Genomic DNA, 10,250 nt, shown 5'->3' on the forward strand with positions numbered 1-10,250 from the left:
CCAAGAGAGAGGCGGCCCATGCGGCCCGCCTACAGCGGCAGGAGAAGCGGGCGAGTGCAGCCTTAACCTCCTTAATCCGCCCGGCGGGGACTGATGTCATGAAACGGGTGGAGGCTCAACGGGTGTTGTCCACGGAAGATTTCGCGCAAATTCGCAGGCTGCAGAAACGGTTCGAGGAGGCGAAGAGGGACCCCCGCCAGGTACGGGGAGGAGGAAAAACAGGGAAGACGGAGCAGGTGCTGTTGGTGAAGCGGGCAGGGAGGAAGAGAGGGAGGGATGTGGAAGAGGAGGAGGAAGAGGAAGGGGTGGGGGGTGGGCGCGAGGGAGGGATGTTGCGGCCAGAAGACTTGGAAGGCTATAAAAAGAGGCGTAGGGCCAGCAAGGAAGAGCGGTTGATGAAGATCGTGTCGGGAAAGAACACCTTCGAGCACGCGGGCCACGCCGGGGGGTTGACAAATGCCGAGAAGAAGCGGAAAAAGAATTACATGATGGTGAGGAAAGGGAAGAGGGACGTCTTTTCCAAGCTGCGGGATACTCAACAGGAGCAAAAAGCGCGAAAAGTGAAGGGGAAGAAGAGTGAGTTTGCAAGGGAGGCGCGCAAGCGGCGGCGTTGCTAATGCCATCGACCATTGGGGGAGAAAACTGGGAAGGCAATTAATTCCGTGCCAAGAGAGGATATGTTTGCTCTGAAGCAGACAATAGAAAAGAAAATAGAAAAGAAAGTACGCTACAATGTGTGTACGCACTTGTTCCTCGCCTTTCAAGCTTTCATCTCTCTCTGACCTCTTCGCCGTCATGTCCCCAGAAAGCGGTCGTTTCCTCTCGAAGCACTTATATCTACTCTACACAATTGTCGATAATAGTGCTTTACAAAACAATATTCAGGATAGGAAGTAGCGGCCCAAAAAAATATCGATCAATAAGATATGTATGGCGAACATAGGCGTCAAATTGTAAGACTACCCATCCCCAAAAGGTCAGAATCGATGACTGAAGTCATCCTCTTCTTTTCGCAAGGAGATGCTTTTGATCAAAACCTTCTCAGAAAACGAAAAACAGGCCTTTTTCTAATGTTACATGCACAAACTCATCCATGCCAAAAAGTAATTTCCACCAGTGCATTCCAGTACCACCCCGAACCTCCCCTCTCCCTCCTTGCCTCGACTCGCAAACAAGGACGCAAAGGGTCGCCGCGCTTCTGGAGTGTACACAAGATCATTTTGTACATTTTATGTGAAATTGTATGCGGTCTAGGACTCTGTGGGCATAGATTGCGAAACGCGTGTAAACTACGATTTTACGATATGCCCCGGCTCTCGCATACAGGACCTACTTTTACCGCCATCTCCTGATATAAAATGTCTCGGCGCAAACGTTTTCATCCATACCGGCGCGCGCACAACTGGAAAAGCGAATGTCGAATGACTATAGATAATAATAATATGTATCTTATGATGTCTGGCATTATACGTGAATTTTGTGACACCATGTTTGTTTACCTTCCGACTAGTACGTTCCAAAATGCTCTCCACCGTTCGACAGTCTTCACGGCCTTGGTTTGTCTTAAGATTGATCACATTGATCAAAACATGATTTTGCATATACTAGGAATCATGCCACCTAATTCAGACCTTGCACCCGGTAGTCCACAAGGTGGCGTTGGGCCAGCCATCCACGACCTCCCTCCTTTGCACGCTGCTGCCGCTGGTCACCTTTACGAGGAGGAGTGCGATGATTCAGCATCATGCCTTGAGCTCGACGACACCCCGGAGATTGTCCGACGCATCATTCTGCAGGATTCGTCCCAGATCTACATCCCAGCCGGGCCTTGGGGCTGGCTTCCAATCATGTACGCTGCCGATCGGGGGGACGCTTCGAGCGTTCAAGCCTTCCTCGATCATGGAGAAACACCAGAGCGGCTTGTGCATGCGGTCGATGGCATGGAGGATACATGCTTGCACATAGCTGCCTCTCGGTACGTGCTGGCTCCTGGATTTAGAATCGTTACCCCCTCAGTTTTTCTCTTCAGACCTACTCTTCTTCTCTTGTCTTCCCGATGCTAGCGGACATGAGGCTGTGGTCTCCGTCCTTCTCGATCACAATGCCTATATCCACGCACAAGATTGCTGGGGAGCTACTCCATTGGCTTTGGCCGCAAGCAATGGTCATCTGGCCGTAGTCGTGCAGCTCTTAGGAGCGAAAAAGAAGCCTGACATCTCGACCAGGGGAGTCGCAGAGAATAAATTTTGCGGGAAACGATGGCTGAATTCTCAAGATGAAAAAATAGATCGAAGAGTTCGAGCCCGGATGTTGGAGGGGAGGAGAGGGCCAATCGATCAGATGCAGGCAAGGATGAAGGTGGAAGGGGGAGAAAGGAGCGAGCAGGGACACAGAGAAAGGCTGTATGACCGCGTCAATAATTATGGACGTAGTCCTCTATGGAGGGCTTGTTGTCAGGGGCATGGCGAAGTGGTGCGAGCTCTTTTACGAGCCGGCTGTGATCCTTTCTTGGAAGATGATCAAGGGGTGACGCCGCGGGCGGTGGCTGAAGAGAAGGGACACAATACAACAGTGGCATTAATCGATGTAAGACAGTAAGGGTGAAGCAATCATTTGTCAAAAATGTGGAAAAGTTATGAAAAATATGCTTGCATTTAAGATTTTGCACAGAAAGGGAAGACGGGCCTTTGCATAAGACCGCTCAAGTACTCCTCTAACCACCATTTTCCACATCCACAGGAGTGTGTCAAGGTACTACAACCTTCCCGCGCACGAGTTTTCCCCCGCCTGGTTGGATGGCACCTATCCCGTTGTTTCTCTCTAGGGAAAAAAAAAATGAATCTATTTCCATAGTACAAGATTTTCTGGCTTCATGCCAAGGCACCCCTTTTCTCTTAAATGGACTTTTCGATACATGCATGATGAGGTAGCAGTGTCAAGTTGTATGCTTTTCTGTTAAAGTAAAGGGTTCAATTTACTGGATGTGGGGAGACGACGTCCAGCGCAAACATTGAACACCCAAGATCCAAGTGGAATATTTGTGTGGAACGTAATTTTTTGAGACACAAAAAATCAAGGGGCTGTCGATCGCCTTTTTCTCATAAAATATGTCATGAACACATTAAAAAATGGATAGCTGAGCCATTGCCATTCCTTTTGATTCTTCTCCCCCCTTCCTTCTAATAGAAAACGGCGTCTTCCAAAGACGAAGGATCCAAAAAATAAACTTTTAATAACATGACATATTGAGATTTTGGGGCCGAAACGCTGCCAAGAACTTTAAGCTTCTCTACAAACGATGATTCTCATCCATAAACCAAATAATCTTTGATCTCTGATGAATGAAAGCCGCTCTTTGCGCTCGTACACTGTGGAAATTTATTCAAACTTCCTTCCCCTCGACCGTTACAAGTAACGGCCGAGAACCCGCCTGGCGGCGAAAACGAGATAAAGAAGGTATTGCGAGTGCTTTTCCACACGTCACACGGGACGCATCCCTCAAGCCAAGGCATGTCGTGTATAGATATCCACCTTGGTTTTGTACTTTTGACGCGTTACTTGTCAATACTATTCGGTTCGGGAGCTGGCTGTGGAATTATGAACAAGCCCTTCGTCATTATTCGAGCTGGCACGTAGGGAATTCGATCTACAAGAAGGAAATTGTGCCTTCCCTTTCATGCATGCAAATTTGAGTAGTATCTAAAGTAATGCATTTTATTTCTTCCTGAACATCTTGTAAGCTATGTCTTTAATTGAGCTCATGCACATTTTTATATCGTGTCTTTCCATTACTCTCACAGTACAGCGCAGCGTAGAAGTACCGGTTGTTGACAAAGGTCCCCCCTTGGGACGCTATTTTTCCCATTCACTTTGCCTTGATTGTGGAGACGATTTAATTTCTAGCACCACAGGCCAATTCATCCTTGCAAGCAAAGCACCTTCACGATTGTGCCCACAAAGTCCTGTCACATTGCCAGCCATAGAGAGAAGAAAGCGTATGCATCGCACAGATGAGCAAACTTTTTATTTTCAACTTGAGACAGACAATGCCTCGACTGTCACCTATGGTTATAGGACTCCAGACAAAAGTGCAATGACACGAGACGAAAACTGTAGCCATGAGCGAGCGCCATTGTCGATGCGAGAAGCAATCACTCGCTCGTGTTTGAGCACGCTTTTGGAGGCCGCAGAGGTAAGTGCATGGAGTGGCAACCAAAATGTTTGCCAAAAGCGGTTGTGAAATGTGTGGAAGCGTGGGGGAAAAGGCAGGCGCCTGGGCAAGAGGGTGGAGAGGGGAGTTCGAAACCGCGTTTGGTCACACAAATGCTTGCATCATTCTTCCCTCCAAACTTCGCGAGACTCGAAGCAGCTGACGACTTAAGAGAAGGTCATCACTACGACTGCCATGTCCTGTCCATCTCCCTCCATTCACTCAATCTACCCCTTTGTCCATTCACTTTCCTCCAACGTGCATAATTCCAATACGAGACCAGATCATACCTGCGCAAACCGAGCATCTCTGCGGCCTCCTCTCCCAGCTACATCTCGAACGGACCGTCTTCTCCCAAGAGGGTTCAATTCCGTGGCTGCCTTCTCCAGGCGTCATCGAAATGCCAGTAGATCCGGCGTCAGACCACCGGCCGTTATGCGGAGATCCGGAAATAGAGAAACTCCGAAACTTGGGGCATTGTCTATTGACGATTGTCGACAACGTCCAGTCACAGAGCTTGAAATCGGGACCGGGGGTTGCGGGAAAGTTTGTGAAAGGGAAGCTCGCTCCAGGGTCACGCGGCTCCTTTCAGGGGGTGAAAATAGGTCCCAGGTGGCCCGTTCCAAGAAGCCGAGAGAGCGATGAGGACCGCACGCCGGAGGCCAACGAGTACGGGAAAGCCTTGGAAGCGCGATCAAAACGGGATACCAGCGAGCAACGGAGAGAGACGCCAGCCCGGGGGACAGGATCAGGATGGAAGCTCGACCACGGGCTGGGCGGTAAGTCCCCTTCGACCCCCATCACCCCCGTCGGCGAACTCCTCCAGTCTGAGAACCGAGGCGCAAGCAGCGACAAGGAAACAGCGGCGGGAGGGGCGGGGCCCACGCCTGTCGCGGCGGGGGGGAATGGGACCGTGGCCAGTGCCCCCTTGGAAGGGAGGATGCCCTCCCCAGTCCCAGCAGGGCTGGGGTCAAGACAAGACCCGCCGACCATGACCGCCCCAGCGCCGCCACCGCCGCCTGTGGACCTGACAACGCCATCTGGGCCCCTGTACTCCAACCACGCCTTTCCCCATGTCTTTTGCACCACCACTATCACCACCACCGCCCCGCCCGCCGTGCCGTATTACCCTCCCTCGGACCTTCCCTACCCGCCCTGCCTCCCCCCTCCCCCATGCGTCTGTGCTTGCCTCGCCTCCCCCACGCGCCCGCCAGCCCCCCGTCCGGCGCCACCCTTGCTCCCTCCCCCCTTTCACGTCGGACGACGGGAGCCGGTCGGCCCATATGCTCCTGGTAAAGCCTTTCCCTCCAGGTGGGAGCCCTCCCCCGACCGCGACCCGTTGGGTGGGTTTGGGCTCGATGGCGCCTGTCCAGGGGAGCGCCTGCCCACGCCGACGGCCCATTATGGCCCGAGGCATCCTATGGCCCCAGAAAGGCGCTTCTCCACCCCGTGTCTGCCCCCGCCGCCGCCAGATATGGGCCATCGTCCCCCAGGATCTCCACCTCGACAGCACAACGCTTGTCTCAGCACCAGCAGCACCAGCTATGGCGCCTCCATCTCTACCTCGGTCTCCTACCATACCGCCACGCACGCTTCGGACCTGAGTGCGGCGGCCCAAGCCGCGCATTGCTTGTCCTCGTTCCATTCCTCCTTGCTCTTACACCGGCACACCCACCGGCATGGCGCCTCCTCCTCCTCTTCCTTCTTCCTCTTCCCGCCCCCGCCCGCCCAGCAGGTCCTTCAAGACGACTGCCTCCTCGCCGAAATTCTCTCCCACCTCCTTGCCCACGACAGCGAGGACAGAAGGACGCTCTCCGTCTTCAGCAGGGTCGCCCGCCGCTGGCGGTCCTTGTCGTGGCGAGACCGGTACTGGATTCCGATTGCCCGGAGCTGCTTCCCTGTATTGGCCTTGGAGGCGGCTCCGGGAGAATCCCGCTTGAGCATGGGTGGATGTGAGGTCTCTGCCGGGGGGTCCGGTTGGCAGGACCGGGAAGGGCTGTCGCGGTGGCCGTGGGGAGAGAAGAGGAAGCTGGATGCTCCCCACCGGGACGTGGTGCTGCGGTATGGCCGGTGCCTGACCGAGACTCGCCTGTGCAAGCTTGCGGATTGGAGGGAAGGGTTGCGCCTCTCTTTTGAAGTCTTTGATGCCATGGATGGCTTGCGCTTGTACAGCGCGGAGGGCCCAGTCAAGATCACCCCGATTGCGGACTCGAACGTGACCTCGTTGCGCTTGGCCACCCACCTTCGTCGGGAAGTCTCTCGGCCTTTTTCGGCCGCCTCCAGGGATGCCGGCTTGGGACGCTTTGGCTCCGTCCGGGACTACTTTCGGTATGGACACAGTCCGGAGTATGCCTGTGCATTGACCGTGCGGATCACGGCCTTCGATGTCCGCACGGGGAAAGTGGCCTTGATATACCAGGCTTCCAAATCCCCGAAATCCTCCGCGGGCGCCATCCCTTCCACCTACTGGCAGACGTTTTTGCCTCCCGGGTCCTTAGACGTGTGCGATGCCTGGGCCTGGAGCTCTGTCCACCAAGCCTCCCTTGGGACTTTGGGCGCCAGCCCCGCCATGGAAATGCGCGTCGGTTTCTTCGTGGGGCCGGAGCCCGGACAAGGGTTGGAGGCTGAGGAGAAGGACCGACGGTATCGGATTGTAGCCCGCGACTGGCATCCGGAGACCCCCCAGCAAGACGCTTCCTTGATGTTTTTGTACTTCAAGTCGCTGGACACGCTGGCCATCGGTAAGTTCGTCAGAGGACTTTTGGACGGATGACGGAAGAAGATGATGCCTGGAAAGAGGAAAATATCCAGAGTCCTTGACAGAGGTAGCTTTGTCTGTCGCTCGACGAAGGTGATGGATCTAGAATAAAATGCAAGTGCTTTGGCTTCCAGCCTTTCGTCGTAAGACTCGAGAGTCCTTTGTTCAACAAACAAGGGCACCCTAGCATAGAAAATGACCGACAATAGGAACCAACGAAACAATTAGTGTAAACAAACGACTTTTTGGTCCTGACGGCAAATAATTTTTCAGAGCGAAATTTCATAAGATGCAGGCAAGATCCCTGCGATCCCTCCTGTCTCGCGCCATCTCATCCTCGCTGCTTCGTCTCGAATTTTTCTTGGTGTAGGTCGTGCTTTTCCCTTTCCATTTTCCCTTCGTAGAAATTTCAACCTCCTGTTGCCCTGCTCCTTTCCAAGGCCCCTTTGATGTAGCGTGCGGGGACGGAAGCGTCCAACGTGCGGAATTGGACGGCCACAAATGAGTTGTGGTTCGCGTAGGCAGTCTCATCCCCACCCATGATCACATGGGGTTGGTCGAGGGCCCGCTGCCGGCTTGTGCCAGTCGCGCTTGGAAAGTGCATCCAACCGTCTTCTCTCTCTTCGGCTGATCCCGTCGAGGAGGCGCTGGATACGGGACTTTTCTGGACGGGGGAGACGTAAAATGAAGTGCTTATCTCCACGGCTTCCTGCGTCCCATTTTGAAGGACCCAGCGTGACCAGGCTTCCCATACGAAAAGACTGTGCCGTGGGAGGAAACGCCTCCAGAAGTTAAGAGTAGAATCCTTCACGGACCGCTTCGTTTTCGGTTCGGAATTGTAGATGAGGGCCTGAGTGCCTGTCCTGGCGTCCGTAGCCACGACACGCACGCGTAAGCCGACGGGGAAGTCTGGTCGCCAGCTGTGGCAAAGGTACGCTGAAATATTCTCGAAGCGTTTATTGACCGGATCTCGGGATTTTGCGGAGAAAGGCCGACAGACCTCCGAGCGTTTCGTTCCGGTCAAACGGAGGGCTGTCAGGCCTGATTCTGTGGATTGGATCACTTCCAGGGGGCCGGAGGCCACGAATAAACGCATGGAATCTTGAACGTCATAGATCTCAAAGGAAAGCAGGACATGTGCATGCCATTCCTCTCCGTCGCCCACGACGGGCAGGGCCAAGCACCGAGCATACCGGAGGAAAGCCTGTCTGTATGGAAAGGGTTTGGTGGTCCGGGTCTCTTTGGCGTCCATCGTCAGTGTTGGCAATGTCCAGGAGACGATGGGACGCCAAAAGCGGTCTTGAGAGGCGGTTGCTCGCCATAGGCGGGCTACAGTAAGCAAAGGAGCCAGGTTCACGCGTACTGCCTGAAGAGCCGTGGTCTCCGACCCTGGCCCCGCGGACATCCTGCACGGGTGGCCTGAGCCATTCAATACTGGCTCTGCACCATAAGGGGCCACTGTCCCGAGGAAGGAAAAGATCTCCGTGAGCAAGGACGGTGTTGCCAGCGGGTCGGTGGGGAAGGAGTGGAGAGGGGTAGAACGGATTTTGCCGGCACCATGTACACCATACGCATCCCTATGGTCCTTCAATTTCGGAGGAGGAGATTTACAAAAAGGAGTGATAGATTTCTGCTGCGTTGCTGATGTACTGGAATCTGAGAAATCAACCAGTAAATTCGCGGATGTCGTGGTTGTAACGGTAACGGTTGCGTGATCCTCATTGTTATCCATGATGCCGTCTCCACTCTCCGCAAGGGCTTTTTGTACCACATCAATGTACGAACTTATGTCTGCAATCTCGCGATGCGCGACATTTTTTGTAAAATAAGAGCGCAACGCAGCCTTCACATCCTCCTGGGCATTGTCCGGCTGATTTTGAAGCAGAGTCTCGCGGGACAAGCGAAGTAGCGCGAAGGCCGTGTGAACGAGGGAAAGTGGAGCTTCCATCTTTGACTCCTGCAAGAGGTAATGATAAACAATTGATGCACGATCTTCAGTAAGCTGATTGTGGCAGACTATGACGAGAAACATTAAAGGAAGATCGTATCCATGGCCGGTGTCAGTGTAGATACCAATGCGAGGACCCACTCTTCCATTAAAGTTCCATTTTGATCTCGTGCATTCCAACGCGAAGCTTTTCATTAAGATCCTCCACCTCATAATGTAACCAATGTGTCATTTGAAGCGCTGTGGACACTCTCATATTTTTATTGGGTGTGTTTGAAGAGACCAGATAAAGCATCGATCATCTTCAGGACTCTTCCATCATGCTTGCGCACGTGCATGGGCTCGCACCGCCCATCCCATGTAGAGCTCACAACCATACCTCTTTTACCTGAGACTTATGGCTCGACAGGACATTTGAGGCAATTCTGGGAATTGTGCGGGCGCCTGTTTGCCTGGGGCGGGCAAGATCGACATATGTCGCTCCATTAACGGTCAGTAACGGTCAGCAAACTGAAAACTTTAAACTCATCTTCCTGCGCTTGTAAAATGTTTTTTGGATTCCTTATTTTAAGCGTTTTATCCCTCTAACCTTTCAGCGCTTTTGGTCATAAGCTCCTTGAGGCCATGCGCGCCTGGCCTTCATCTTCTTCCGATTTCTTTTGGCTGCGATCGGCGGGCAATCAAACGCCTCCCCGTCTTCAAGTATGTCTTCTCCTCTTCTCCTCCGAATGCCTTGGTTACCTCCCTTCCACCTCCTGCCTTTCAAATCCAACTTTCTCTTTCTCTGCTTCCCACGTAGCACTGCAGCTACCGATATGTCATCAAAGCAGGGATTCTCTCTGATGCTCGTTTCATATTTTAACTCTGACTTTTCTTCTCCACCTGTCTTTGCTCTCCTCAACGCCGAGATTTGACATTGTTTTTGCTCTGCTTGATGTCGGATATGGCCATGGAAGCTACCTCTGCAACAGCACGGTCTGTGGCCTGTGATTGACGCAGGAGAAACGGTGGAAAAATGGCGAGAGGGGAGGATGCATGAGCAAAAGAAGCCGAGATCCATCAGACAACTGAAGGCAAGGAAGGCAAGACACACCCCATTCAATCCTCAAAAATTGGGTCGCAAAACAGATCCATACGATGTACTTCTCAAACCGGAACGAAAATATGCTCAGGTAGTAGACGTAGGGAAAAGAAAAGTTACATGCAGAATGATTCACGCGAAGGAAAAAGATAAGAGGGCACCGGGGGAGGAGTATAGAGGTGAGGATAAGAAGAGAAAAGAGAGGAATAATAAGGACAAAGAAAAAGGACAACCTTAGGGATAAAATGGTATT

Source organism: Nannochloropsis gaditana (assembly GCF_000240725.1).
Source record: "Nannochloropsis gaditana CCMP526 unplaced genomic scaffold scaffold107, whole genome shotgun sequence".
Taxonomy (NCBI): Eukaryota; class Eustigmatophyceae; order Eustigmatales; family Monodopsidaceae; genus Microchloropsis; species Microchloropsis gaditana.